The sequence below is a fragment of the Piliocolobus tephrosceles genome, chromosome 6 (genome assembly GCF_002776525.5).
Source record: "Piliocolobus tephrosceles isolate RC106 chromosome 6, ASM277652v3, whole genome shotgun sequence".
Classification (NCBI taxonomy): Eukaryota; Metazoa; Chordata; class Mammalia; order Primates; family Cercopithecidae; genus Piliocolobus; species Piliocolobus tephrosceles.
The window spans coordinates 88044173-88051170 of NC_045439.1; the positions used below are offsets into that span (position 1 = coordinate 88044173).

At 40.5% G+C, this 6998-nt stretch overlaps 1 pseudogene; it reads left to right on the plus strand.

Annotated features, from left to right (window-relative positions):
- Positions 1-2248: 2248 nt before the first annotated feature.
- LOC111529625 overlaps positions 2249-6998 on the plus strand; it is a 7283-nt pseudogene continuing 2533 nt past the window's right edge.

Here is a 6998-nt window from a genome sequence, read left to right on the forward strand (position 1 = left end):
CATTATCCAGCTTCTGTGCATGGTCTATGATTTTGGCCTACATTTTTCATCTCCAGATGGAGTACAAGAATTACCAGTATTACCTCAATTGAGACAAATCCTATAAAAATGGAAAATCCATAGCATATTTGATGATTAGTGAAGTGGACTATATTATCCAACATTCCAATAAGGTAAAATAATCACAATGATTTCTCTTTTTTGGAAAAACATTTCTTTTATTCTCCTACATTATTAAGATTTTTATAAAAAACAAGAAACATGTCTAATATATTTAAAGACACAAATCTTTTGGGCTGGGTGCGGTGGCTCATACCTGTAATCCCAACATTTTTGGAGGCCTAGGCGGGTGGATCACCTTAGGTCAGGAGTTCAAGACCAGCCTGGCCAACATGGTGAAACCCCGTCTCTACTAAAAATACAAAAGCTAGCCAGGTGTGGTGGTGGGTACCTATAATCCCAGCTACTCAGGAGGCTGAGGCAGGAGAATAACTTGAACCTGTGAGGTGGAAGTTGCAGTGAGCCAAGCTCATGCCACTGCACTCCAGTCTAGGCAACAGAGTGAGACTCCATCTCAAAAAAAATAAAATAAAATAAAATAGTCAAAAGTAAATAAAAACAAAGCTTTCAACTTAATAAGCACTCAAAGCTCTTTCTGGTTTAAAGTATACACAAGGTCTATTTTTCTAGAATCACCTGACCTCTCTAAGCCTTGCAAATGAAACTGAATTTCTCACTTGATACTTGGCTGTGACTTGCAATCATGAAAACCAAGAACTGTGTTATGTCACTGTGTATTGCTTGTTACCTGAATTCCACACTAGGCTGAGATCAAGGGTTGAATCTTTCATGATTTGCTCCATAACCTGTGAGCTTTTTTCCCACACCAAACTAAGCTTTTTTCTAGAGTTCTACAGTTTACAGTTAGTAGACAAGAGTGGTTCTGAAAAATATAGTCTCTCAACTAGCAGCACCAGCAGAACCTGAGAACTTTTTATAAGTGCAAATTCTCAGGCCCCACCCTGGACCTGGTGAATCAGAAACTCTGGAGTAGGGCTCAGCAATCTGTGCTGCAGTAATCCCTCCAGATGTTCAAGAACCTCTGGCACACAGTAGGTAGAAAAATGTGTTTCCTTCTGTAGGTCCAAAGCCTGGGATACCATATGTTCTGTCTTGATACGAAACCATGACATGCAATTAAAACACATAAGTCTCCTTCCTACTCCCACCCTCCATCCAATGTGTTTTATTTTTATGAGTTAAATAAGAAAACAAGTGGCAATCAAAGAGTCAGTCTACAAAGTATATTTACAAGTGTCAGTTCTCATCCAGCCTGATCTCATACAATACCATTTACACCCTCTTACCTCTCAAGTGTTTTTTAAAGTGTCTTCACAATGTAAGTCTCAGGCACACTAGCAGTTCTACAATAAAACACCAAGTAGATGAGAATGTCCAAACTTACTATAGAAGAAAAGGGGAATGATTGGCTGTATTTTCAAATTGCATTCAACCAGAAATGTAAGTTTTGAATTCTTTTCACCTTCACATTTCCAACTGAATAGAATTAAATCAAAATACTCCATTCTTTCAAAGCCTCTAAGCCAGGCAAAGTTTTACTGTATTACTTCTTGCTTTCAATGGATATAAAGCAGAATCATGGTAGGCACACTTTGTATGCCTGCAAAGATACAGAACTAAACAGTTACATCTGCTCAATATTAAAAACAAAAGTCCTGTAAACCTCAGATGGTGAGTGTAATACTTCAGCACTAGCACCAAAGCCTCAAACATAAAAAGATACCAAGAACTCCACTAGCAAACAAAACGAGCTCTCGCCCAGGAGCAGTAGTTCACACCTGTAATCCCAGCACGTTGGCAAATCAAGGTGGGAGGATCACTTTATGTCAGGAGTTCAAGACAAGCCTGGGCAGCACAGCGAATTCACATCTCTACAAAAATTTTTAAGAATTAGTTAGGCATCATGGCACACACCTGGAGTCCTAGCTACTTGGGTAGATGAGGTAGGAAAATTGCTTCAGCTCAGCAGTACAAGGCTGTGGTAGCTATGATCATGCCACTGCACTCCAGTCTGGGTGACAGAGCAAGATCTACATAATTACAGTCTGTCCTGCTTCTGTTTATGTTAAAATGCTTTCAATCAGCAGGATAAAATTTAAGTGAAATGTGACTTTGGAGGTTGGCCAGAAAATAGGCAATGGAGAAACAGGCACTTCCCACAAGAAAAAAAATGACCAATAAGCATATAAAAAAGATTCAAGGCTGGGTGCCATGGCTCACGCCTGTAATCCCAGCACTTTAGGAGGCCAAGGCGGTGGAACACCTGAGGTCAGGAGTTCGAGACCGGCCTGACCAACATGGTGAAACCCCATCTCTACTAAAAAATACAAAAATTAGCCAGGTATGGTGGCAGGCACCTGTAATCACAGCTGCTTGGGAAGTTGAGGCAGGAGACTGGCTCTCACCCAGGAGACAGAGGTTGCATTGAGCTGAGATTGCACTGTTGCATTTCAGCCTGGGCGATAGAGCAAAACTCCACCTAAAAAAAAAAAAAAAGTTCAAAAGCACTAGAAACCAAAGAAATGTAATGAAAACAATGAAATTTTCTCCTTAAATACCAGTAAAGTGGATAAATGGAAGGGGTCCACTGGAGCTCTGCCACTTTGGGAGTATAAACTCTGAACCAATTTTTCTGCAGGATAATTTGAAAATTTCTATGAAAAATCTTTAAAGTGTTTTATGTTACTTTCCTCCAGAAATTCTACTTCTATGAATTCAGCCCAAAAATGCTTGCTTGCATCCATTAAAATATATATATATAAGAAAATTCACTTCTGGGGTGGCAATGATTAACTTAATATACATTAAGTTTTTAAAAAGGATGATGCCAAGGATATCTTTACTGCCATAGAAATATGCCCAAAACATAGTGACATAAGACTATATATTATGATTCTACTTTTTAAAATGTTCAAATGCATAAAGAAGTATAAAAAACAACAAACCAGAATGTTTTGAGTGGCAACATTAAAGACTTTTCTTCATATTTTGTCTTCCAAATTATTACAAAAAGAATGTGATTTTCTTTATAATCAGGGAGAAGTATTATTTTCATTTATTTACATTGAAATTTCTTTCCTTATATTTTCTCATGTGTGTATCACATGTACTCTAGAGAGCTTGAATCCCTACCTCTTGAGGTAAATCAGACCATTTCGGTCTCCGTCAACTTGCCTTTTCTGGACATTTCAAATCAATGGAATTATACAATATGTGTTCTCCTGTCTAGTTTTTTTTACTTAGCTAACGTTTTTGAGGTTGGTCCATGACATATGACAGGTTTTGGTAGTTTATTCCTTTCATTACTGAGTAGAAGTCCACCAATGGATATAGCACATTTTGTCAGCAGAGAACCTTTTAAACTTCGATTTCAACTTCCTGTGGTCTAAATGAAACCCCCGGAACACAGGACTTCTAGGGAAAGCTGCTGTGCCTGTCAAAATAACTACTTAGCAGAACCAGCTTTGTCATCAGGAGCCTGAACTGCTGCAGACATTTTTATAATTTTGCAACTTCTTTTTTCACAAGCAGGTTTTGTTCTCCTACTACACATCAGGACTTTTGAAGCATCGGATACATCCATCTAATAAGTATGGGCATGTGTCTGAATGGACAAGTGAAACCATCTATGCTACACTGCGTATTTTTTCCTCCCCCGAGACTGGACCAGGGAATCTCTCAGCTTTCTAGAGTACCCTGTCTCCACTGACAAAGCCGAACAGTATTAAAGACCCTGCTGCCTTCATTAGGCAGATTTGGAGGGGAGGCCCAGCAGCAAGGGTGGAGAGGAAAAAGAGAGGGGAGCTTGTGGAACAGGAAGACCCCCGGGGTCCACGCATGGCTCCCCGCTGCTGAGGATGTTGTGGATGGGGAAGTGCTGATGGTGTCCTGAGGCAGCCTAGCACCTCCACTGGGCCCAGAAGGTCTTGACTTTGGAAGCTTACCCATGTTCCAGAAATGTTTAAAAGCTGTTTTTGTTTTTGTTCTTTTCCTAAAAAATCATTACTTGGTAGTTAGTTATTAGTCTTTCTTTGGGAGAGGGACGGAGCTTTAAAACTGAAGAACATAATTTTCATTAAAATATCAAAAATGGAAAAAAGTTACTTTGTAAACAATTTGCTCTACAAACCAAATGGTAGCTGTTGAGAATCTCAATAAATGGTTAAATGCATTTGCTGCTGTTAGAAGAAATAAAGAAAAAAAATTAGAAGAAAAAAATGCATTTGCTATCAGTGGTACCATTAGCCTAAGGTTGGGTCACTGTGTCATCATACTGTGGTGGGGGTATGTGTGGTGTATATGTGTGAAACTTTTCATCTCAGGATGGATCCTAATCATAGCTGCAGTTTTCCTTCCAAATAGGATTAAAAAGTAGGAAAACATGGGCTTGGAAGTGACAGACCTGAGTGAACCAGCCCAGCTTAAAGAAAAATCCAATAAAACTAACTTTTAATAATCCTGAGGTTGGTTTTTGAAACAATACAATGATTTACTTTAAGCATCTGGTTATGATTTTGAATTAGTAATACATATTGTCTCAACCCCCTTTTTTTCTTATGGAAACAGTGGTTTCACCCAGAAAACCACAAAGCAGTGTTTTTTTTAAGACAAGGTGTCACTCTGTCATGCAGGCTGCAGTGGAGTGGTGGATCCCAGCTCACTGCAGCCTCGATCCTGCCTTAGCCTCCCAAGTAGCTGGGACCACAGGCGCCACCACGCCCGGCTAATTTATTTTATTTTGTGTACAGATGGGGTTTTGCCATGTTGCCCAGGGTGGTCTCAAACTTCTAGGTTCAAGTGGTTCACCCACTTCAGCCTCCCAAAGTGCTCTATCTACAGGCATCAGCCACTGTGCCCAACCTGCAGTGACTTTTTAAAACATAAGTTCAAGCATCTGGTCTTAACTCCTTTAATTGGAGGTATCTCTTCTCTCATTTTCCTCATCTTTGGTGTTCCCCCAGAGTTCACTGCTGACTGGATGTACAACATATATTTCAAAGTCAAGGCTGGACTGGGTGCAGTGACTCATGCCTATAATTGCAGGACTTTGGGAGTCCAAGGCAGGCAGACTGCTTGGGTCCAGTAGTCCTAGACAGGCCTGACCAACAGGCAGAAACCCTGTCTCTACAAAAAATACAAAAATTAGCCAGGTGTGCTGGTGCATGCCTGTAATCTCAGCTACTCAGGAGGCTAAGGCAGGAGAATCACTTGAATCCAGGAGGCAGAGGTTGCGGTGAGTCGAGATCGTGCCATCGCACTCCGGCCTGGGCAACAAGAGTGAAACTCCATCTCAGAAACAAAACAAAACACAAAAACAAGAACAATTTTCTTCTGGAGTAGTCTATGTGTGCCACCTACCTAACCTACTGAATGAAACCCAGATCCTTTCCTATTTCTCCCAGTTAAAAGGCACTGTTACAAGGTTCAGACTATCCAGAAATAAAAGGCCAGGAAATAGCAAAGGCTATGCATTTGTGGAGTTTAAGTCTGAGGATTTTGCCAAGATAGTTGCTGAAACAATGAACAACTACCTGTTTGGTGAAAGATTCTTGGAGAGTCATTTTATGCCACCTGAAAAAGTACAGAAAGAACTCTTTCAAGACTGGAATATTCCATTTAAGCAGCCATCATATCCATCAGTGAAATGTATAATTAGAATCAGCACTTACACAAAAGCTACGGAAGGAGGAGCAATTTGAAAAGAAAGAAGGATTACTCAGGAAGAAACTAGCTTAAAAAGGAATTGATTATGATTTTCCTTCTTTGATTTTACAGAAAATGGAAAGTATTTCAAAAATGAATTGTCGGATGTCTACAAAAGCCCAGGTTTTATGTAAGAAGAAGAAAAAGGTTTTAGGCACTTCTGACACACCTGAGAAGACAGTGGATATCTAGGGCCCCACATTGGTTTGTACATCAACATTTTTAAAGAAATGAAAATCTGAAGTGGCTGAAATGAATGATGATGATGAAGATAATGAAATAGTTTTCAAACAGCCCATAACCTGTGTAAAGGAAGAAATACAAGAGACTCAAACACCTACACATTCACAGAAGATGAAGAAAAAGCAGTCAGTGATATTCAATGTATGTAGATTTCTTCTGAAAAATATTTTTATGAGGAAATACAAAAAATTAACTGGGCAAGTTGGCTCACACCTGTAGTCCCAGCTACTCGGGAGGCAGAAGTGGATCACCTGAGCCCAGGAAGTTGAGGCTACAGTGAGCCATGATCATGCCACTGCACTGCAGCCAAGTCAAGTCATTACATTTATCTTGAACTATTCTAGGCTGGCTTAAGTAGGATTTGTATTAAGAATACAACAGGCAACCTCACAAACATCTAAGTACAAAACTCAAAATATGACCACACCATAGAAGGACTGGGCTGGGAGGTGACTTTCCTCTCCTGCATGCCTTCACTCTGGACTTCTGCTGCATGCTTGTGCTTTGCTCTGCAGATAAGCTTTCGGCACGTGCTTCAGGCTCCTCCAGCCTCTGAGGCTTTGGCTTGCCCTGGTAGTACCCCTGGTCCCAGTGTTACTGGACCTCTCCATACAGATGCTCCTCTGCAAAAAATCTATTGAAAACTCTCTGTGTCATTTCCAATGAGCAGGGAGAGGATCTGATCTGCCTAGCAGTGAGGGTGGGAGTTCCTAGTTGTCCCTGGATTTGTAGTGCTGCCCTTTCCAGAGACTCAAGGAGGGGCCAGATATCCAAAAAGAAGGTGTGGGTGGGGCATCAGTAATACAGTCTACTTCAACAAGAAAGTATAAAGTAGAGGTGGTGGCTCATGCCTATAATCCCAGCACTTTAGGAGGCTGAAGCAGGCAGATCACTTGAGATCAGGAGTTTGAGACCAGACTGGGCAACAGGGCAAAACCCCATCTCTACTAATAATACAAAAAGTTAGCTGG